Source organism: Lepisma saccharinum, chromosome 25 (assembly GCF_977018435.1).
Source record: "Lepisma saccharinum chromosome 25, izLepSacc3.1, whole genome shotgun sequence".
Lineage (NCBI taxonomy): Eukaryota > Metazoa > Arthropoda > Insecta > Zygentoma > Lepismatidae > Lepisma > Lepisma saccharinum.
Genome location: NC_139253.1, coordinates 34,835,377 through 34,859,917, shown reverse-complemented (window position 1 = coordinate 34,859,917; position 24,541 = coordinate 34,835,377).

Below are 24,541 nucleotides of genomic sequence, written 5' to 3'. Positions count from 1 at the left end.
TTCTCAATCTCTGTAGGTATCACTACCATAGAACTTGCCGGCTCTGAGCATAACAGTAGCGTTCTCCAATCCGGAGTAACGATATCTAACCAAGTACGACCTATGAGTGGATAATTTAGATGTTCCTTGCACAAAATAACAGGAAGTGAGTAAGTCGATCCAGAGTGTGTAAGTCCCAGTTCAGCTTGTCCTTGCACTGAAAGAGCATGTTTCCCTACGCCATATAATTTTATACAGGAATGGATAATGTGTGTCGTTGGGAACCAATTCCTGAATGAATCTGCTTGGAATAGAGTCACGGCAGATCCTGTATCGAGCTCACATTGAATAAACTTGCCGTTAATAAGTAAATCCTTTAACATTGGATTCTTCGATAAAGGGTAATTGGACGTAGGTGACCCGAGGATGTGTGAGTCACAACTGTATGAGACGACACTAGGTAACCATGTTGTTTGCTCATCAAGTGAACTTTGAGATGTTGACATGTGTAAATTTGTGTGTTTAGTAGTTTGCCCTACGTTATTACTACTATTGGGCTTCTGTTTAAGCTTCTCTCTCTTCCTACACCGCTTTTGCCAGTGACCACGTTTCCTACAGAATGAACAAACAGAATCCTTGGCTGGACAGTTGTATTTAGAATCATGTTTGTACGTACAGTTAGGACAGCTGTAATCAGTATATTTCATTCCGTGAATCGTTGGATTAGACGAACTATATGTTGTTTTGTATGTTTGTCCCCTTGCACTGTTCTTCTTGGAAATTGGGTTGAGGTGCGTGAAACTGCTGACTCTTGCTTTACACTTTCTGATTGTATTAACAATCGGGTTTCTTTCTCTAACATTTCATTTTGTAATGTCAGTTCCTGACATTGCTGAAAGGTTAGTGACTGTACTGAAAGCAACTTTCTTCTAGTAACTTCAGATCGTATGCCCAATACTATCTGTTCAACTAAAGCTTCGTCCAGATAATTGCCGTAGTTACATTTTGTGGCTTGTTGCTTCAGCCTTATGACATAATCAGAAACGGTTTCACCTTCCTCTTGTACACAACGTCGAAACTTATATCGTTCAACAAACTTATTAGTTACAGGTTTGTAGTGTGACAAAAGACTATCCTTTAGACGAGAATACGACAGATTCTGTACAAGGTCTGGTGCGACTACATTTTTCAAGACTTTAAATGTCTTTGCACCTATAAAGGCGATGAGTATAGGAACTCTCTGATCATCACTGAACTTTTGAATGATACACAACTGTTCGAAACGTAAGAGATAATCTTCAATGTCCTCTGAATCTTCGTCGAAAGCGTTAAATGTCAAGTTTGTGTACATATTTATGACTGTAAATCCAAACGTTTAACCTAACAACTATGAAAAGTGAGTTTTCACTTATAATTATACTTGATCTGCATCGGATCACAATGTATCTATGAACGTGACAAAGCCTTTGTACGTTTCATGATTATTACTTGTTTCCACATTAGAAGGAATCTTGATATATATATTTACATCACACTATTTTTGTAAGACTTAAACAATGTAGACGGTAATCCTTACCGTGTTATGACAAATTGCGTCAAACCGACACGTTTATGATTGTTCCAACAGTTTGTTGTACTAATGAGGACAGTCAGTTCGAATAGAATAAACTTACGGAAATGTAAGGTTCTTGCAAATGCTGCAATCCATGAAGAGTAAAGTTCTTTTATACCGACTGCGCCATAATGTTGTGCGATGGAAACACATATGTTAACAAGATTAACTGCATTTATTACACAAACTCACAAACAACGTAATACTTTACATTATAACAAAACTACGTTCACCATTCCAGGTCCTCTTTGCACAGACTCATGTCTAGCAACAGTAGCTTGTTTCTTCTTCCTCTAGGAGGCAGCACTACATGCCCTTGCACACTGTACAGTCAGTCAGTTTACCACACCGTTTTCCCAATCGACGAAACACGTTATGTGACCTACATTCTGTAAACTAGACACAGCCATTTTCGACAAGCACCCTTCTCTTCCAAGCACCGTCAAGCAATGACCTATTTTAAATTTCAAGTCGAAAAACTCAATATGCTGACCAACGCAGACATTTATTTTATTATAAAACATAAACTAAACGTAAGGTTTCAACCTTCTAGCAAGGTCTTCAGACTCTGCACCAAGTACATTTCGCAGAGTCTGAAGAAGACCTTGCTAGAATTTTGAAACGTTACGTTTAGTTTATGTTTTATAATAAATTAAATTTCTGCCTTGGTCAGCATATTGACTTTTTCATATCATGGAAACAAGGCTTAATGGTATTATACAAGGCGAAAATTACGACTTCCAGACCGTACAATGTAGGACCCAATCTACGAATGATTGGGGTTTTAATTAGTACACAGCAGACCGTAAAAAATCGGTAAAAGATGGCTGTATTTGACATTTGGTTATGTTCTTTCAAATTTCTTCATATACTTTCAACAAAAGGTAACGTAACTACGAAATAACATGCCCAGCTAACTGTAAAATGAATAACCACATGAAAACCTACTAGCTTATTTTCCTTTCAAAACATAATAAAAACAAAATATTTTCTGTAACTTTCTCAATGGAAAATCTTTACTGTAAACACAAGGAACAATGAAAACAATATTACGACGTGTAGCTGTAATCCAGTACCTTCGTGGCCGCAAACGACAACTGCGCCATCTTCGTTTCCTAGTTCGAAGCACGAAAAATCAATATTTGTGAGAAACTACACTCTGTAAAAAAAAATTAGCATCACTTCATTATTTTTGGTCATCAGCATTTCGCTCGTGAATTATCAGTAGTTTTATTGATTTAATTCGACTTGTCGATTTGTTTTCCTAACAATTATATAAAACACTATATCTGTACAATATATTTTTATATTTTTAAGTCATAGTTACGTACATAATCCACCTGACAGAACTAATAACAAAATTATTGCAAATATAGTTTGTGGAACGTTTTCTCACAAAGACAATTTTTATAAGTAAAAAGATGGAACAAAGGTTTTAAATGCATCATGATATGTCAATTTGTAATGATAGTAAGTAAATACATTGACTAGTACTTAGTGTGGCCACCCCTGGCCTTCCTAAGTGCTTCCAACCTTCGGGGCATGCTATGAATGAGATTTTGACAATATTCGACCTCGATTTCATTCCAAACATGTACAGTTGCTGCCATAAGTTCCTCTTTTGACATGTACGTCTGATTACCAAGTTTTTTGCACATCATAGCCCACAGGTTTTCTATAGGATTCATGTCTGGAGAGTTGGGTGGCCACCAAAGTCTTTCAATATTCGTATCATGAAACCAGTTATTCACCACCTGAGCACGGTGAGAGGTTGCATTATCGTATAGTAGTCCAAATTCTGTCCAGAAAAATGATCTCCTTCAGTTTGTAGAACTTTCCGATTCAGGATTTCCAGATATTGATCAGCCTTAACGGCCCCTGTGCAAATATGCATCCTGCCAATCCCTTTTGCAGAGAAACATGCCCAAATCATAACACTGCCACAAAACTTTTGAGTTTCTAAAATACAAGATTTTGCAAGTTCTTCTCCCTTCCGCATCCACAGTTTAAATGAGCTGTCATTCCCCAGCAATTTAAATTGTTTTTCATCAGAAAATATCACATGTTCCCAATCTGTATGATTCCATGCGCCATAGCGTGTGACAAACTGACGTCTAGCTTTTGCATGTGCGTCAGTTAGTCTGGGTTTTTTACGTGGGACGTGTCTAGAAACACCCTGTTTCTTTAGTTGGGATACTACAGTAGCATGAGTAAGATTGATTCCTACCTCATTTCAAAGTTTATGTGCAATTTGGCGTGAACTCATTCTTCTGTTCTTCAGTGACATGCCCTTTATCACACGATGCAGTCGAGGTGATGTCTTTTTCTTTCTGCCACAGTGACTTCTCGGTGATGATTTTCCATGTTCTTGTTGCTTTTGCAGGCATCGGCTAACTGTGGATTGATGCATTTGAAGTTGTCGACCAATTTCTCTCTTGAGAATGACCATCCATATGCAAAGCAAGAACCATTCCTTGCTTACGTGGTGAAATGTCACACTTTCTGCCCATTTTTTCGAGAAAACATGCTCAAATACACTACACACCACCAGAACACTTCACAAACATGATAATGTATCCAAACTGTCAATAGTGAACATGTAGTTTTCAACATAAAACACATCAAAAGTTGCAGTACTACCAATCGTTTTACAGATTCCTGACAATTGATTACAAAGCCTTGCAGCAGTAACTGATTGCAACACCCTCTAGCGGACACTCCAAACACTAAATCAACAAAAGAATAACACCACACTACGCAGTGATACCAGACCAATGCTTCAATCAATTGATTTCAAGTTGTGCAGGAAAGATGCATGCATGCGAAACTCAAAATTTTCAACATCCGTAACAAGAATACAGTGATGCTAATTTTTTTTTACAGAGTGTAGAAATACTTTTTCACAAATCCACACACATCCGTGTGTCTAGGCCAAATTTCGATCATGAAATAACTTAAACCGAAAACTATAAAAACTAATTACCCGACTAACACTCATATAACAACAAATTCTCAAAATTGAATTATTATCGGTTTTAATTATCCACGAAGATGACATCCATTTTGATAAGGGAGCACCGTTCGTCGCGAACACTACATCGTACCAAGAATCTTGATTCCATGTTGTATGACATATATTTTTTGAGCCACTACATATTATTGTCTAAATTTACAAAATACTAATGAATTTGGTGACATTTTATTTGTAATTAATACTATGTATTCAATCGAGTTTGATGTAAAATTCCCCACAATATCCACCAACGTAAATAATTTGATGCAATAACATTACTTCAGTTCACTTACTAGCATGTATAGCTGTTACACACATACTTAATAAAAATTATGCTCACTATTTTCGAAATGCACACATAAGATACAAAAACAAATTGACGTTATTTAACTTCAATTTGTAACTAATACTTGTTGAATAATATATGAACACGAATGGTGACAGAAACCATTATGACCTACTTCTAAAGAAAAACTGAAAACACAAGTTTGTCGCTATCTTTCACCCAAACCACATGATTCTTTCCTTTGATATGATTAGTTGGCATATTTAAATCTTAAATTTTAGAGTACATTATATTTATTTACCACTAGTTTGTATGAAACACGTCATCTGCGAAGGGACGAACAAACACTCAGTGAACTTCGAAACGTATCTTACGCTACAGAACTTTCGCCCACAGGTGGTAGCATTGCATGATGGTCCTTTGTGACGTCATTCATACACCGTTTCTGTTAAAAGTGATACTGCACAAGTTAGCGTTAACGTGAATGTAGCAGCATTGAATAGGTTAGAGATTATATTACTTCAACCTGCAAGTGACACCAACTAAATCTTTCATAAGATTTATATTTTCTCATTACAGAAATAAGAAAAATGTCAGAAGTCATCACATTTACAGTCTTTATTGTAATGTACGAAGCTCTCGCTCACTTCTTCCTACTCGATAAGAATTTCTATGCTAGTACATTAAGTACACATAACAAAAATCACCCTATATCGGCTACTTTTTGTTTTAAGTGCACTTTTATCTCAAAACTGCTAATGGAGACTGGTCCTCGAGTTTGAAATGGGATGTGAATCACTGTGCGATGTTGCCTCCACCGAGAATTTGACAACAATTACCGATAAATTACCAGGTAATTTTAACTACTTTAGCTAATAAGAAGAAGAAGCTTGCCTAACGTGAAAGAACTGCAGAAGGGACACTTTCGGCAAAGACGGTGGAATGCTTTTCGAAATGACAAAACAGAAAGTGTACATTAGATTTCCTTCTTCCGGTTTGATAGGCTTGCTGATGCACACAAAAAATTGACAAAAACCTTTCATAAAAAGTTACTTTACTCTGACCACGAGTGTAACCAAATATCAATATTCCGTATCAAATTAAACCGCCCTAAATTAAAGGGCGGTTGCAAAATCAAACAGACCAATCTTCCTGGTGTAGTGTTTACTGTAACACGTTGTGTTCGTGCCCCGGATTTGGAACGGATGTTTATACACCTCACCACCTGAGGTATCAAAGCGTCGTTAAAAAACCAAAATAAAAATATATACGTTGTATATGTACATCTGACATGTCAAAATAATAAGCAGAACTTCAAGGGAATCACTTTACAATGGGAAGTCCAGACTTATTGGCCTATCTGATGATAAATTAAGACCCAAAAAACAAGCATAACATACTTGTACTTATAACAGCTTCAGAACAATAATCATCTTTGCTTTACCGTGACGTTGGAGAAATACTGAAGTTACCTAATTAGAAATTTAAGCGAGGCGTCCGTTTTTCACTCTATGCTTACTTTTTGCTCTTAACGAAAAGAATAGAGCTTTAAAAGCGGCGAATAACGAAGAATAATAAAGTATTTCATTCCTCATTACACTGGTTATTTATTCGAATGTTTTTGTGAAGTTCAACGAAGCGTTCGAGTCTCACGGTGTGGAACAGTGTTCCCTACCACTAGTGATGGCGACATGGTTTGGTGCGACCGCAAGATAACGTAGCGCGGTCAGCTGGGGTCTGATCGTGCGCAAATTGAGGGTTGCAATCGCAACCCATCCATTTCGCGGAACTTGTGGCCTTGCCACGAGAGTTTTCAGCTACGTAGTTAATAACTGGTATCGTTTAAATTTCATCCATGTAATCACTGAATTTCATGTGGGTAGTGAGAACACGGAATGTGGTTTCGTACCTCAAGAGTAAAGATTTACAGGAATAGGAGGGGGGACATGAAATAATTTATATCAGGAAGTAAAGAAATAACTTTACAACTATACTACTTGGTTCTAAAAATGTTCATGATCTTACTGTATTGTTTGAGTGAAATGAAGCCAAATACTCAGGAGGAATTATTAAGAAATGGTGAGGAAATGCCAGTTCTCTAAACCAATCGAATCTAAGAGTATATTGCTAAAAAAAGAGTATGTTTGTTGGATGATGCATAAATATAGGATCTTTAAAAGAACATTAAAAGAATAGATTTTAAAAACCATGAATCCTTGTTGGATGATGCATAGGTAATATAGGAATTTAAGAAGAAAAAAAAAACATTGTTGGTAGGCATTATTACTTGAAATGAAAATTTTTCACCATGGTAATGAAAGGTAATAATGTACTCCAAATGCGTGCAATTAATTTTGGAATATTCCAACAATTGAAAATTCCTAAATTCACAAGCATAAAGAGCGTAATGACGATTGTCACTGTCAGATTTTACTCACACTAAAAGGTAGATCGATTGGGATATTAAGTGAAGGTCTCGGGTGTATGTAAAATATGGTAAGTGACATTTTGGTCATTTTTGAGTTACAAAGTAAAATGTGCCATCCTTCAATTTTCGAGTGAAATTGCCATGTCATACAATTTTCATTAGACTCAGTGAAGCCTTCTGAAATTGGTAAACACAACACTAAAACAATTTATCTACAGTATAGCTTCTTATAACCTTTTTTCTTAATGAACTCAGATATCAACAAAATGTCACTTACCATGCTATACACCCAAGCCTTTCAAATAACTCATTAGTCTAGGGTCCAGAAGTCCATGAAATCTTTGCTGCATCCGCAATAACTTCCGAACAATAAACAAATATCGAATAATTCGATCATGTACATTCACCGGTAATAAATATGAGACACCTAGATCTTGAAATACTGACTTCCATGCAATGCATTGTGTATGTTGTCTAATTCTCCTTGCAACAGAACTTCCTATTGTAAATTTGCTATTGACGTCGGCTCATAGCCGTAGAGTTAGGCAACACGCAAAACACATGGAAGAGAAGCCCGTAGTCCCATTTTTATTGGCGGTTACTGTACACGAAGAGACAAACGGACGGACTAAACGGCAACATTTTGTCGAATGAAATAGGTGAAATTGGTCGACCCAGTATTTTTCGATTTGGGATTTTACATCGATATAAGACTGCTGATCAAAAATATCTTACTACAACATGATATTGAGTCTCCTGTTAATGCTATACCTAATGCAGGCGGTTTGTAATCAAGATGTTTTGAATTAGGTTACGGTTAGCGGTTAGAGTCGACCTTTATCTGTCCAGAGTTGCCTACCGGCAAAAATTAACGAAGTTCGACAAAAAAATGCATTTCTTCACGGCCTTTACAGCAACCAGGAGAATCATGTTTGCCTTAAAGTTTACATACGAACTTCCCTGTGTTGAGTTCAAGGTCTTGTACTATGCGATATGCAGAGCCTGAAGTTGACATAAAGTTACTCCGAACCAAGTACTGAGTTTCCACTTTGATAGCATAACCCATGTATGTTTCAAATATTGGATTTCGCCATTGGTAAAGCGTTTCATAAATCAGCTAGAGTCCTAGATTCTAAGTTCTAGACTCATAGTTCTAAAATCCAAATCTTTCTCTTTAAGATTTAATTTATTTATTTATTATTTATTTATTTATGCACCTCTTGAAAATTTTAGAAGGGTGCTGCAAGACTGGCTAAGAGAAAAGGTTTTCTACTCAATAAATTAATTTATTCTGCACTCAAAAGATGATTTAAATTCCATAGAACTCTTAATACTCACCCTATATATATTTATTATTTATGTAGGCTTGTTTATGCTATTCTTGCATTATGTCTTACATTTTCATGTTTATACTATTCTTGTATTATGTTTTATATTTGTACCGATGACGACATCTATTGCATTATTCTAATGCTTAATGATGAATAAACATATTGATATTGAATTAAAATCGCTATACGTACGACGAAAGTAGAGATTGTGCAGAAGCGCTCAGTATACAAAATAAGGATATAACACAGGATCAGACTCGGAACTAGAGGATTATCCTGGATGAGGTTTAAGCCTCGTAAAAATGGCAATTTTCTCTATGTAACGTCTTGTCATACAAACATTTTGCTCAAAATGTTCCGACTCGTGCAAATTCCATGTATTTTCGCCGTCTTTTCGAAAGCGAAATGTTTCACGATTTGTACGAGCTGAAAGAAATATTTTACTATGCTCTGTCCCTGGAATCAATGGTCGAACGAAACTGAGTCTAAGGCTCGACCAATTAACGTGAGAGAGGGGAAGTGGGTCCATGGATGAGAATACGCGGCTGCAGCTACCAGCCGTTTGCAATAGCGCGCACTGCTTTGCTCCGCTCACCCCTCTTCTATACCATAGGAACTACTGTGGGACACACCCAGCTTGCAACAAACGCCAAAACTAAATGCTAAGAACTCTAAACCTGCCCCTACCAACCTAACAATTCCTAACCTACAAAGTCACTTAGGTCTAATAATGCACATGTGGTTAAGTTAGGAGCGCCAGGTACTCTTAATATTTAGTTTTGGTGTTTGTTGCAAACTGAGTGTGCCCCGCACCAGACCCCTCTATCATTGTGCGCGACCTTGCTGCACGGACTCCCGAGACAGTGTGTAGAAAACCAGGGATTTGTGAAACAAGTATCGTCGTGTGAGAACGAGAGGTACAGAACTTCAATTTATCAAATTTACAGGAGAAGAAATATTGAATTCTTATGAATATGTCTGGCTCTTAAATTGGAGATACATGCCGCACATTCGGATTTTCAGCGCTGACTTCAGCGCTTAAGCACTTTTATTCGGTTATTCACCGATGGATTCAGCGCTGAATCCATCAGATTCCACCTCATCCACCACAAACAGGGGCTGGTGCAAGCGGTGGATTTTAGGAATTGTGGGTAATTGTAGTCTGCAAACGATGAGCTACAATGGCGTCGATGAGAACGATGGAAGTGAATTACGGGCCGGAAATCTACAGAATAAATGTGTGTTCTGCCATTGCACTTGTAAGTAGAAATAAATCTTCCTCTTCCTTCGTACTATCTTTAGTTGTTCTTTCAAATTCATTCAACAACGGCGTTTCTATAAAAACCGAAGCAACAGCCGAAACTGCAGAGAAAAGAGCAACTGTAGCTTCCATTTTGAAACAATTTGTGATGAAAATTCGAACGTTAAGTGGTGGAATTGGCGATGATGTCAACTAAAGCTTCAGCGCTGAACTCAGCGTTGAAACTCCAAAGGTACTGATTGTTCGATCTGAGTTCAAACCGAGTTCTTCAGAGGAGATTATTTAAACAATGCTGAAAACACCATTCCTCTGGTTCTCATACGGATTCATGCCCAATTCACAGACTGCCTGAATTCCTTCTCGATTCACCAATCATGACCCCCGGCGGAGTGTGACACGTGCAATCTTATCGAAACTTACAGATTCACAGATTTCTTCCCTCCCCCGTCCACAATACGCGCCCACCTCCTCGGAGGAAGTACCTTACCACTCCCCCACAAGCACCTTCACGGATTCATTCAATAAACACACACGAATTGACGTGGTTGTGCGAAGTGAACATTTTGTGATCGAAGTGAAAGTTGTTTCGTTTATGCGATATGGACCCTGGAAGAAATAATGATGGATGTAAGTTTTATTGATATGTAAACCAGGGAGTCGTAACGTACCCAATTTGCGTTACACGGTACGTTCCATTTTGTAGGAGGAAGAGTATGGTTCAACTGCTGGTACCTATGTAACGTAACGAAATTCAATATCTTATAGATTGACGTTACAAGGAACGTAACAAAATGTATTATGGTAAATATTAACGTTATAAAGGAACGTAACGAAATGAGCACATTGGAACATAATGTAATATGCAATATGGTATATACTACCGTTACAAGGAACGTAGTAACGATATGCAATATGGTATATACTAGCGTTACAAAAACGTAACGAAATGCAACATGGTAGTAAATAACGGTACATAGGAACGTAATGAATGCAATCCTCCGTAACGGAATGAAGTGAAAGGCAATATGGTTAACTAACGTTACATAGGAATGTAGCAAAATGTAAACCACTGTAGCGGAACGGAACAAAATGCAGTTGGGTACATACCATCTGCATAAAGAACGTAAATAAATTCAGTATGGTAGATGTTAACGTTACAAGGAAAGAACAATTCACAAATGTTAGCTAGTAACGTTATAGGCGCGTGACGAATATAATCTATTTAACATCAAGGGAAAAAGCAATAGCCAACATCTCTTACCTTTCATTGGAACATTGCGAAAAATAACTCAGTATATCGTATGGGATTAATGTGAAATAGCCGTGAAAAATATGGTTGTTTGTAAAAAAATGAATTTCAACCAGGGTTGTTAAAGGGTCAGGAATTTTAAATCAATTCAATTCCGGTTCAGCAGGGAATATTAGCAAGCATAAATGGATCTGGACTGTATTTCAATTCGTTCCAGGGACATTTTACCTGATCAATTGAAATACGGCACAGGGACCTTCTTTCCGGATCAATTTAAAGACTGTCTAAGTTCCATATTGAAATGAAAGAATACGCAACTTGGACCGAATTTAAACTGTGCGATAAAAAAGGTTCCGGTCTTGTTGCGGAACCCAATAGAACCCATTAGAATTTAAGGGTTCGTGGACGTTTAACAACCCTGATTTGATATTAAATTACATTTTTGGCTCGAAATTGAATAAAGCTTCCAACCAGTGTAGAAATGAGTAGCAATAAGCGTGCGCACGGGGTGCAAAGGGGGGGGGGGGGCAAATGCCCCCTCGTCATGGACATCTTTCGATACTTTAGACGCAGGGAAATATGCCATATGCAATTTCATATTAACCCGATAATAGTGTTGCCCCCTCAAGAAACACCACTTGAAATCGAAATTATCGCATTCCTGCATCCACATTATAATACGTAATTAATGTAAATTACTATGACAAATCAAATTATACGTGTGAAATATATACTTTTAGCTGACATTCGTTTTCTAAAGGGGAGAGGTGGGCATCCTCGCCCCCCTTCCAGATTTCCATGCCCCTATATTATTATACTTTATTCCAGAAATTTAGGGTAGAGGAATCATATCGCCGGTTATTAAACGATATTATGCTCTTGAAGAAAATGAAGTATTTTGAAGCCGATGAAAGTTCACAAAGGAACAACGGCGGAAGAAGGTGCAGTGGCACAACCACAGGAGGCAGGGGAGATTAGCCCTCAAACTTGTACAGAAATCAATTCTAGGAGGTAAGGAAGGCAAACATTGGACTATAGAAAGAAAGGTTGCAGAATCTAAGAGTAGCAAGACAAAAGGATACTCAAGATGAGTAGTATCGGAACGCGATAACGTCTGTCGATATTTAATATTCGCAATTTAATTTGCACGTACTTATAACTAATTTGCACGGGTTTTAATTAATTCGCATGTACTTAGAATTCATTTGCATGTACTTAGAATACTTTACATTTATGTATTTGCATGTTTATAACTTTTTATGAATATATAATTATTTATTTTATGAAAAATATGTATATAAAAGGTAATTAGAGGTAGTTAACGCTATGCATATGGTTTTATATTCATTACTGCAAAGTATGTAATGTATCAATCGATAATAAATAATGTTTATAGTATTGAAAATAAGATTTTATGGTTTATGAACAGCTATGAAAGGTGGTAATGGGTGTAGGTACAGGTCAAATTACGAAAGAAGACGGTCCCGGTACTCGAACCCACGATATGTAATATTATTAATTAGTACTATGCAATTATTTCATTATGTTATAAAAGACGGTGGTTTCACATGCCAGACAGAATACTGTCTCCGAATCTCGACTCGGCTCTGATGCCAGACAGAGAGAATGAATTAATATTCAGCGCAGGTAGACGAGAAAGGAATTTGGGGAGTGTGCGTTCAAGGTCAAATGACGTCAGAACGTCAGAACAAAGGAAGAACCTGATTGACCAATCAGAGAACGCGTCGGTAGGTTTTCAGAACCGGTTTTTCCAAGGTTAACCAGTACGCAAGAACAGGAGAAAGGTATGCAATACTGTAGAGCAGGGGAGGGATTGAACCAGACAACAAAGGATGTCTGGAAATGAAATGCGCAGCAAGGGTCAAATCTCTGAAGCTATGCGTCGCTTGTAGAACTGGTTTCCGCCGCCAATTAATATTCCGCTCAGGGTTGCCCCAAGGCACAGGACGCTTTAGCGAAGGTTTTAGGGTAGAAAGCTTGCATGTTAGAACAGGTTTCTGTCTAACTAAGCCAAGGTTACCGAGAACACAAGAAAAAAGGATTTTGGATACCGAATTAGATTGGAGCGAGAACTTTATTTTGAACAAGGAGAACGAAGCGTAAGGGTTTATTATCTGTACTAGGAAGAAGGGAGAGCTATCAGGGACTGGGCCTACAGTTTTCACTATTTGCTTTTATAACGGGGTAACGAACCTAGGACCTTTTGATTATTGATTTAGGTAGTAAATTTATGTTACTGTGTGCTATTTAACTTAATTTTGAGTTTATTTTTTACCAAACTTTGACTTTATGTCAAACATTTTCACAGCTTATCCTTATTTTTACAAAAATAACACTATTTGTACTATTCAGGCAACATTTTTTATTAAGTTTTGGACTCGCAAAGACATTTTCTCAACTTTTAATTTATTATTTTACAATTTTATGTTAATTTTTTACCAAAATAACACAATTTCAGCTGTTCAGGCAACATTTTTTATTAAATTTTGGACTCACAAAGACATTTTTTCAACTTTTAACTTATTATTTTACAATTTTATGTTAATTTTTACCAAAGTAACACTATTTATACTATTCAGGCAACACTTTTTTCATTAAATTTTGGATTCACAAAGACATTTTTTCAACTTTTAACTTATTATTTTACAATTTTATGTTAATTTTTACCAAAATAACACTATTTATACTATTCAGGCAACATTTTTTCATTAAATTTTGGATTCACAAAGACATTTTTTCAACTTTTAACTTATTATTTTACAATTTTATGTTAATTTTTTTACCAAAATAACACTATTTGTACTATTCAGGCAACATTTTTTTCATTAAATTTTGGATTCACAGACATTTTTTCAACTTTTTAATTTATTATTTTACAATTTTATGTTAATTTTTACCAAAATAACACTATTTATACTATTCAGGCAACATTTTTTTCATTAAATTTTGGATTCACAAAGACATTTTTTCAACTTTTTAATTTATTATTTTACAATTTTATGTTAATTTTTACCAAAATAACACTATTTATACTATTCAGGCAACATTTTTTCATTAAATTTTGGATTCACAAAGACATTTTTTCAACTTTTAACTTATTATTTTACAACTTTATGTTAATTTTTTACCAAAATAACACTATTTGTACTATTCAGGCAACATTTTTTATTAAATTTTGGACTCTCAAAGATATTTTTACAACTTTTTAATTTATTATTTTACAATTTTATACCTATTTTTACCAAAATAACACTATTTATACTATTCAGGAAAGACTTTTTAATTATATTTTCGACACACAAAGTGTGTTTTTTCAACTTCTATCTGTTTATTTCACAAGTTTAGGCTTATTTTTACCAAAATAACACTATTTATACTATTCAGGAAAGACTTTTAGTTACATTTTCGACACACAAAGTGTGTGTTCTCAACTGCTATCTGTTTATTTCACAAGTCTAGGCTTATTATTACCAAAATAATGCAATTCAATCTGTTCAGGAAAGACTTTTAGTTACATTTTCAACACACAAAGTGTGTGTTCTCAACTTCTGTTTATTAGGCTTATTATTACTCAAATAACACAATTCAATCTGTTCAGGAAAGACTTGTAGTTACATTTTCGACACACTAAGTGTGTGTTCTCAACTTCTATTTGTTTATTTCACAAGTTTAGGCTTATTATTACTCAAATAACACAATTTCATCTATTCAGGATATTTTGTATTTACAAAGAGATTTTTTCAACTTTTAATTTATTATTTACAAGTTTATGCCTATTTTTTTACTCAAATAACACAATTCTATCTGTTTAGGAAAGACTTTTAGTTATATTTTCGACACACAAAGTGTGAGTTTTCAATTTTTATCTGTTTATTTCACAAGTTTAGCCTAATATTTACTCAAATAACACGATTTGAACGTGTTTTTTTATTACATTTTGGACACACACACACACACACACACACACACACACACACACACAGATATATTTTCCAAGTTTACAGGATTATTCTCTAAGTTTACTCAATAACACATTTTAAATGTGTTTTGAATTAAACTTTGTACACACGAAGTGTGTTTCGTCAATTCAAGAAAGTTTTCAATTATATTTTGGATGCAAAAGTATGTTTTGTCAAGTTCTACCCTTTTATTTTACAAGTTTAGGCTTATTATTACTCAAATAACCAATTTCATCTATTCAGACAACATTTTGTTTGTTATATTTTACTCACAAAGACATTTTATCAATTTTTAATTTATTATTTCACAAGTTTATGTAATTTTTTATTCTAATAACACAATTTTAACTATTCAGGCAACATTTTTGTTGCGATTTGGACTTACAAAGAGATTTTTTTAAATCTTTGTATTAAATTTTCTATTTATTGCGTTTTGTATTTCACATTCGATATTACAAAGTTCTAAGGTGTGTATAATATTTCAAACTATTTTCAGGGTGTATTTGTTAATGCATTTGGATAATAACTATTAGGTTTTTGGATGAACTAATGTTAAGAATATTTCAACCAATCAGAAAATGTGTCGTTTTTATTTCCACCAATCAGAAAACGCGTCGGTTTTATTTCATCCAATTAGAAAACGCGTTGATTTTATTTCAACCAATCAGAGAAGGCGTCAGTTTTGCTTATGAGGTATAAAAACTGCGTAAAAGCAAGCAGAAGCTATTTTGAGAAGTGTTTGTGAAGCATTGTGTCAGAGAAGACATCAAGTTGTGATTATTGGGCGTGAGTTTCAGACCAAGAACTCAAGAGAAGCTATAATTAAGGTAAATGATTTTTATTATGTAGCGTTTTTAAATAATATGTAAATGCTAATATTGAAACGAAGAAAACGTCAATACAAACCAAAAAGAATATGCGTAATGTGAACAAGTACTACAACTATTTTTCTTTTTTTCAGGTGCTTCTAATTTTGTATGTGTGACTGAAAGGGACCATTAGTGAAAGATGGCGTTTTCAACCTCCACAAACAAGGCTAACCACACTACGGTGAGTACCTCGCAAGAGATTTTACCACTGGAATGTTTATTTCTCCACTAGTTTTTGAAATAATATATAAATCCAGAAAACAAAGAAACGAAAAAAGCAAATACAGAAATGAATATGCGTAATGTGAACAAGTACTACAACTATGTTTCTATTTTTCAGGTGCTTTTATTTGTGTACCTGTGAGTGGAAGGATCTGTTACTGAAAATGGCGTCAACGAAGTAACCGACAAGGGCATGAGTAACATGATTTCAGATGTTATCCATAAGGATTGTGTGTTGGAGACTTTGAAGAGGTATACACCTAGCAAGTATATTATATGCAGGGGTTGCTATCTAAATGTAGGCAACCATTTTTATGAATGCGAGTGCGTATGCTGTAAAGATGAATTTCTGATTTCCGAATGTTTTCCTATTTGCCAAGGGGAAAGCTGTTTGAATAAATGCCAGCATTGTGTTGAGTGGATGTGCGAGAGAATCCAGTATTATTTACAGGATTTGGATAACACAAAACATATTTTTGATTTTTATATTACTAACAATGAGGATGTTGCGAATGCTTTGACGGCACACGAGGTACAGACAGAATACAAAGCTTTTTATAGTGTGTTATGTGAAATTTCAAACAATATCGAACTAGTGAAAACTCTTATAGATCCTATACGCTCAGCAGAGCTTACTTATGGTAGCACAGGATTTTTGTGAGAGTTGAATAAAGAGAGACTGACTAATAACAGCGAAAATGGTGCAATACATTATTGATGTACAAGGATTTATTTATAACAGAAAATTTATATTGCGTGAGGTTTGTGTGAGTTCTACAAATTTGGACACTGTGTATTATGCGCTTGTGAGTGTTCCCGATTATTTCAAAGAGAACAAAGAATCGCGCTGGGTTAAAGACAATCTCCATGCATTAATGTATGATATTCCTTGTGGATGTGAAATATACTATGTCCGGAGGGCAGTTAGGAACTTGAACTGTCAAGGTGGTACATTTTTCTGCAAAGGAAAATCCCAAATTATCAAAGATTTGTTTAATATTGATAACATTGTTGATTTACAAACTGTAAACTGTCCATCCCTTAAGAATTTGTATATGTTTCAAGGAGGATTGTGCAAGTATCATTCTGATACTTCTCCCCCAGCTGAACAAGGTTGCGCATTCAGAAATGTTCAAAGACTTGTATGTTGGTACAATAATAAAAATATTAATGTGTAATGTATTTTAGTGCAAATAATAAAGATTTGTGAAAAAGAAATGTTTTCTATGTTGTTATTTAGTTTTAAAGCCTGCATTCAAGGTATTTTCAAGTATTACTGGTTTTTTGAGTGATTGACTTAATACCAGGAGTTATACGAGCTGTATTTTAACTACAATCACTATATGTCTATGAGGACTAAAATCCACTGATTGAACCTTAAAGCTTAGGCTTACTATGTATATTGATTACTCGCAGGACAACACGAATTTTACAGAGGATTGTAGGAGGCATAGGCCCACACGCCAGATCCTTATTAGCCTGCAAGATCAACTTATATGTTGAATTGTGACTGTTTAGAAATAATAGTTATAAAGTTTAAATCATTTTCATTAGATTACATATATATTTTGGATTCAAATAAAACACTCAAGTTAAGTTTTTTAAGTTTATTTTTATTTAATATACAAATAGAGAATATATCAAATTTATATATATGAAAAATACTCTACCAAAGAGCAAAAGTCACATAGGGATTACGATTTAGCCGATGCTGAAATTCTTCCATGAGGGATTTGTAGTAAGAGAGAAATTTTCGCCATTGGTTAAAGTTGAGGGTGACTCCACCAGAGATGTTGGTGATTTCCACTTTTATGTTTTCTCCACTGCCCTCGAAGGTGAAGTAAAGTTCTTCTATAATGTTTATAGATCTGAACCTGTCTTCTCGTGTGGGGAATCTGTTTTTGTAAGTGTCGAAGATCGCATCTGATTTGTACACGCATGATGGGTACTCTTCTCTATTTAGGACAATGTAATTTTTTTCATGTTTCAAAATCAATTCGGTGTTTGTGAAAGTACCTCGAATAATGATATCCATGTTGGCATCGATGATGAATCTGGTTTCTGGTTTTATGTTGTTCATTTGGTGGGTACCTCGGATAGACTGCATTTTGGTTTGCTATCAATAAAAAGTTTTAAAAATATGCAACTAGTGCTACAAAAGGAACGGAAATTATCGACAATTTCTGGATTATAACTAAAATTCAGTTTGCCTTTTACATATCCAATATTTACAGACCAACACTAACTAGACTTCGATTTATATAAATGTAGCAGGAACTATACTTCTGAGAATCCAACTATATTAGTATTATATGTTAAACATATAAAAAAACAGATTATTCTATTTAAGTATATTTATATTGACTGGATTATTTAACAGATCAAACAGAAAGAAGGCAAAATCCACTAAACGTAGGTGATTGTAAGAAAATAACTAGGTCAAGGAGTGACCAACAGTGAGCTGAGGTTATATATAGAGGGTCGCTCCTTATAATTTTTACCTTCGCTGGATCGGTGAAGGAACGCACTTGTGGGCGGTAGAACCTGAATGGGCTTCACCAAGACATCGGAGACTCGAAGCAGATGTCTTGGTGGATGAACCCAAGTAGGGTCATAGGCGCTAGGGTCAATTTGGTCATTTTTTGTATGAGGAACCAATTTAGCCAACTTCCAAATTAACTTACATTGCTTATAACTAATTAAATTTGAAGAAAAATTATAATCTTTTAGACTGTAAACATATTTCATATTTAGGCTGTACAAGATCCGATGCCAAAATTAAAAAAATGGTAACCACCCAGACAGGGACACGAACCCTGCACAGATAGGTTCAAACCCTAATGCTATACCAACTAAGCTATCTGGGCACAAGGTATTCTTTTCTTGAAAAGTTAGTTATGTTAAGAAATATCATTTGAGAACATTTTTGATCTGGGTCGACAGAGAAGGAGACAGCATTTCCAAAATTTTACAGACTGGATGTATTTTACCATTATAGAGGCCTTTACTATATGTAATTCGAAACGCTAGAGTTCAGTTAGCTTTCAAAATTGAGGTTACATAATACAATATGTTGAAGATTTTGTGTTTGGCACATATAACAAGTTACACTATATCCATTTCAGGACAAATGATACTAAAACTTTGCTAGTAGTAGATGAGTTGACAGTAAATTTGAGAGTTTTAGCATCATTTGTCCTGAAATGGATATAGTGTAACTTGTTATATGTGCCAAACACAAAATCTTCAACATATTGTATTATGTAACCTCAATTTTGAAAGCTAACTGAACTCTAGCGTTTCGAATTACATATAGTAAAGGCCTCTATAATGGTAAAATACATCCAGTCTGTAAAATTTTGGAAATGCTGTCTCCTTCTCTGTCGACCCAGATCAAAAATGTTCTCAAATGATATTTCTTAACATAACTAACTTTTCAAGAAAAGAATACCTTGTGCCCAGATAGCTTAGTTGGTATAGCATTAGGGTTTGAACCTATCTGTGCAGGGTTCGTGTCCCTGTCTGGGTGGTTACCATTTTTTTAATTTTGGCATCGGATCTTGTACAGCCTAAATATGAAATATGTTTACAGTCTAAAAGATTATAATTTTTCTTCAAATTTAATTAGTTATAAGCAATGTAAGTTAATTTGGAAGTTGGCTAAATTGGTTCCTCATACAAAAAATGACCAAATTGACCCTAGCGCCTATGACCCTACTTGGGTTCATCCACCAAGACATCTGCTTCGAGTCTCCGATGTCTTGGTGAAGCCCATTCAGGTTCTACCGCCCACAAGTGCGTTCCTTCACCGATCCAGCGAAGGTAAAAATTATAAGGAGCGACCCTCTATATATAACCTCAGCTCACTGTTGGTCACTCCTTGACCTAGTTATTTTCTTACAATCACCTACGTTTAGTGGATTTTGCCTTCTTTCTGTTTGATCTGTTAAATAATCCAGTCAATATAAATATACTTAAATAGAATAATCTGTTTTTTTATATGTTTAACATATAATACTAATATAGTTGGATTCTCAGAAGTATAGTTCCTGCTACATTTATATAAATCGAAGTCTAGTTAGTGTTGGTCTGTAAATATTGGATATGTAAAAGGCAAACTGAATTTTAGTTATAATCCAGAAATTGTCGATAATTTCCGTTCCTTTTGTAGCACTAGTTGCATATTTTTAAAACTTTTTATTGATAGCAAACCAAAATGCAGTCTATCCGAGGTACCCACCAAATGAACAACATAAAACCAGAAACCAGATTCATCATCGATGCCAACATGGATATCATTATTCGAGGTACTTTCACAAACACCGAATTGATTTTGAAACATGAAAAAAATTACATTGTCCTAAATAGAGAAGAGTACCCATCATGCGTGTACAAATCAGATGCGATCTTCGACACTTACAAAAACAGATTCCCCACACGAGAAGACAGGTTCAGATCTATAAACATTATAGAAGAACTTTACTTCACCTTCGAGGGCAGTGGAGAAAACATAAAAGTGGAAATCACCAACATCTCTTGTGGAGTCACCCTCAACTTTAACCAATGGCGAAAATTTCTCTCTTACTACAAATCCCTCATGGAAGAATTTCAGCATCGGCTAAATCGTAATCCCTATGTGACTTTTGCTCTTTGGTAGAGTATTTTTCATATATATAAATTTGATATATTCTCTATTTGTATATTAAATAAAAATAAACTTAAAAAACTTAACTTGAGTGTTTTATTTGAATCCAAAATATATATGTAATCTAATGAAAATGATTTAAACTTTATAACTATTATTTCTAAACAGTCACAATTCAACATATAAGTTGATCTTGCAGGCTAATAAGGATCTGGCGTGTGGGCCTATGCCTCCTACAATCCTCTGTAAAATTCGTGTTGTCCTGCGAGTAATCAATATACATAGTAAGCCTAAGCTTTAAGGTTCAATCAGTGGATTTTAGTCCTCATAGACATATAGTGATTGTAGTTAAAATACAGCTCGTATAACTCCTGGTATTAAGTCAATCACTCAAAAAACCAGTAATACTTGAAAATACCTTGAATGCAGGCTTTAAAACTAAATAACAACATAGAAAACATTTCTTTTTCACAAATCTTTATTATTTGCACTAAAATACATTACACATTAATATTTTTATTATTGTACCAACATACAAGTCTTTGAACATTTCTGAATGCGCAACCTTGTTCAGCTGGGGGAGAAGTATCAGAATGATACTTGCACAATCCTCCTTGAAACATATACAAATTCTTAAGGGATGGACAGTTTACAGTTTGTAAATCAACAATGTTATCAATATTAAACAAATCTTTGATAATTTGGGATTTTCCTTTGCAGAAAAATGTACCACCTTGACAGTTCAAGTTCCTAACTGCCCTCCGGACATAGTATATTTCACATCCACAAGGAATATCATACATTAATGCATGGAGATTGTCTTTAACCCAGCGCGATTCTTTGTTCTCTTTGAAATAATCGGGAACACTCACAAGCGCATAATACACAGTGTCCAAATTTGTAGAACTCACACAAACCTCACGCAATATAAATTTTCTGTTATAAATAAATCCTTGTACATCAATAATGTATTGCACCATTTTCGCTGTTATTAGTCAGTCTCTCTTTATTCAACTCTCACAAAAATCCTGTGCTACCATAAGTAAGCTCTGCTGAGCGTATAGGATCTATAAGAGTTTTCACTAGTTCGATATTGTTTGAAATTTCACATAACACACTATAAAAAGCTTTGTATTCTGTCTGTACCTCGTGTGCCGTCAAAGCATTCGCAACATCCTCATTGTTAGTAATATAAAAATCAAAAATATGTTTTGTGTTATCCAAATCCTGTAAATAATACTGGATTCTCTCGCACATCCACTCAACACAATGCTGGCATTTATTCAAACAGCTTTCCCCTTGGCAAATAGGAAAACATTCGGAAATCAGAAATTCATCTTTACAGCATACGCACTCGCATTCATAAAAATGGTTGCCTACATTTAGATAGCAACCCCTGCATATAATATACTTGCTAGGTGTATACCTCTTCAAAGTCTCCAACACACAATCCTTATGGATAACATCTGAAATCATGTTACTCATGCCCTTGTCGGTTACTTCGTTGACGCCATTTTCAGTAACAGATCCTTCCACTCACAGGTACACAAATAAAAGCACCTGAAAAATAGAAACATAGTTGTAGTACTTGTTCACATTACGCATATTCATTTCTGTATTTGCTTTTTTCGTTTCTTTGTTTTCTGGATTTATATATTATTTCAAAAACTAGTGGAGAAATAAACATTCCAGTGGTAAAATCTCTTGCGAGGTACTCACCGTAGTGTGGTTAGCCTTGTTTGTGGAGGTTGAAAACGCCATCTTTCACTAATGGTCCCTTTCAGTCACACATACAAAATTAGAAGCACCTGAAAAAAAGAAAAATAGTTGTAGTACTTGTTCACATTACGCATATTCTTTTTGGTTTGTATTGACGTTTTCTTCGTTTCAATATTAGCATTTACATATTATTTAAAAACGCTACATAATAAAAATCATTTACCTTAATTATAGCTTCTCTTGAGTTCTTGGTCTGAAACTCACGCCCAATAATCACAACTTGATGTCTTCTCTGACACAATGCTTCACAAACACTTCTCAAAATAGCTTCTGCTTGCTTTTACGCAGTTTTTATACCTCATAAGCAAAACTGACGCCTTCTCTGATTGGTTGAAATAAAATCAACGCGTTTTCTAATTGGATGAAATAAAACCGACGCGTTTTCTGATTGGTGGAAATAAAAACGACACATTTTCTGATTGGTTGAAATATTCTTAACATTAGTTCATCCAAAAACCTAATAGTTATTATCCAAATGCATTAACAAATACACCCTGAAAATAGTTTGAAATATTATACACACCTTAGAACTTTGTAATATCGAATGTGAAATACAAAACGCAATAAATAGAAAATTTAATACAAAGATTTAAAAAAATCTCTTTGTAAGTCCAAATCGCAACAAAAATGTTGCCTGAATAGTTAAAATTGTGTTATTAGAATAAAAAATTACATAAACTTGTGAAATAATAAATTAAAAATTGATAAAATGTCTTTGTGAGTAAAATATAACAAACAAAATGTTGTCTGAATAGATGAAATTGGTTATTTGAGTAATAATAAGCCTAAACTTGTAAAATAAAAGGGTAGAACTTGACAAAACATACTTTTGCATCCAAAATATAATTGAAAACTTTCTTGAATTGACGAAACACACTTCGTGTGTACAAAGTTTAATTCAAAACACATTTAAAATGTGTTATTGAGTAAACTTAGAGAATAATCCTGTAAACTTGGAAAATATATCTGTGTGTGTGTGTGTGTGTGTGTGTGTGTGTGTGTGTGTCCAAAATGTAATAAAAAAACACGTTCAAATCGTGTTATTTGAGTAAATATTAGGCTAAACTTGTGAAATAAACAGATAAAAATTGAAAACTCACACTTTGTGTGTCGAAAATATAACTAAAAGTCTTTCCTAAACAGATAGAATTGTGTTATTTGAGTAAAAAAATAGGCATAAACTTGTAAATAATAAATTAAAAGTTGAAAAAATCTCTTTGTAAATACAAAATATCCTGAATAGATGAAATTGTGTTATTTGAGTAATAATAAGCCTAAACTTGTGAAATAAACAAATAGAAGTTGAGAACACACACTTAGTGTGTCGAAAATGTAACTACAAGTCTTTCCTGAACAGATTGAATTGTGTTATTTGAGTAATAATAAGCCTAATAAACAGAAGTTGAGAACACACACTTTGTGTGTTGAAAATGTAACTAAAAGTCTTTCCTGAACAGATTGAATTGCATTATTTTGGTAATAATAAGCCTAAACTTGTGAAATAAACAGATAGCAGTTGAGAACACACACTTTGTGTGTCGAAAATGTAACTAAAAGTCTTTCCTGAATAGTATAAATAGTGTTATTTTGGTAAAAATAAGCCTAAACTTGTGAAATAAACAGATAGAAGTTGAAAAAACACACTTTGTGTGTCGAAAATATAATTAAAAAGTCTTTCCTGAATAGTATAAATAGTGTTATTTTGGTAAAAATAGGTATAAAATTGTAAAATAATAAATTAAAAAGTTGTAAAAATATCTTTGAGAGTCCAAAATTTAATAAAAAATGTTGCCTGAATAGTACAAATAGTGTTATTTTGGTAAAAAATTAACATAAAGTTGTAAAATAATAAGTTAAAAGTTGAAAAAATGTCTTTGTGAATCCAAA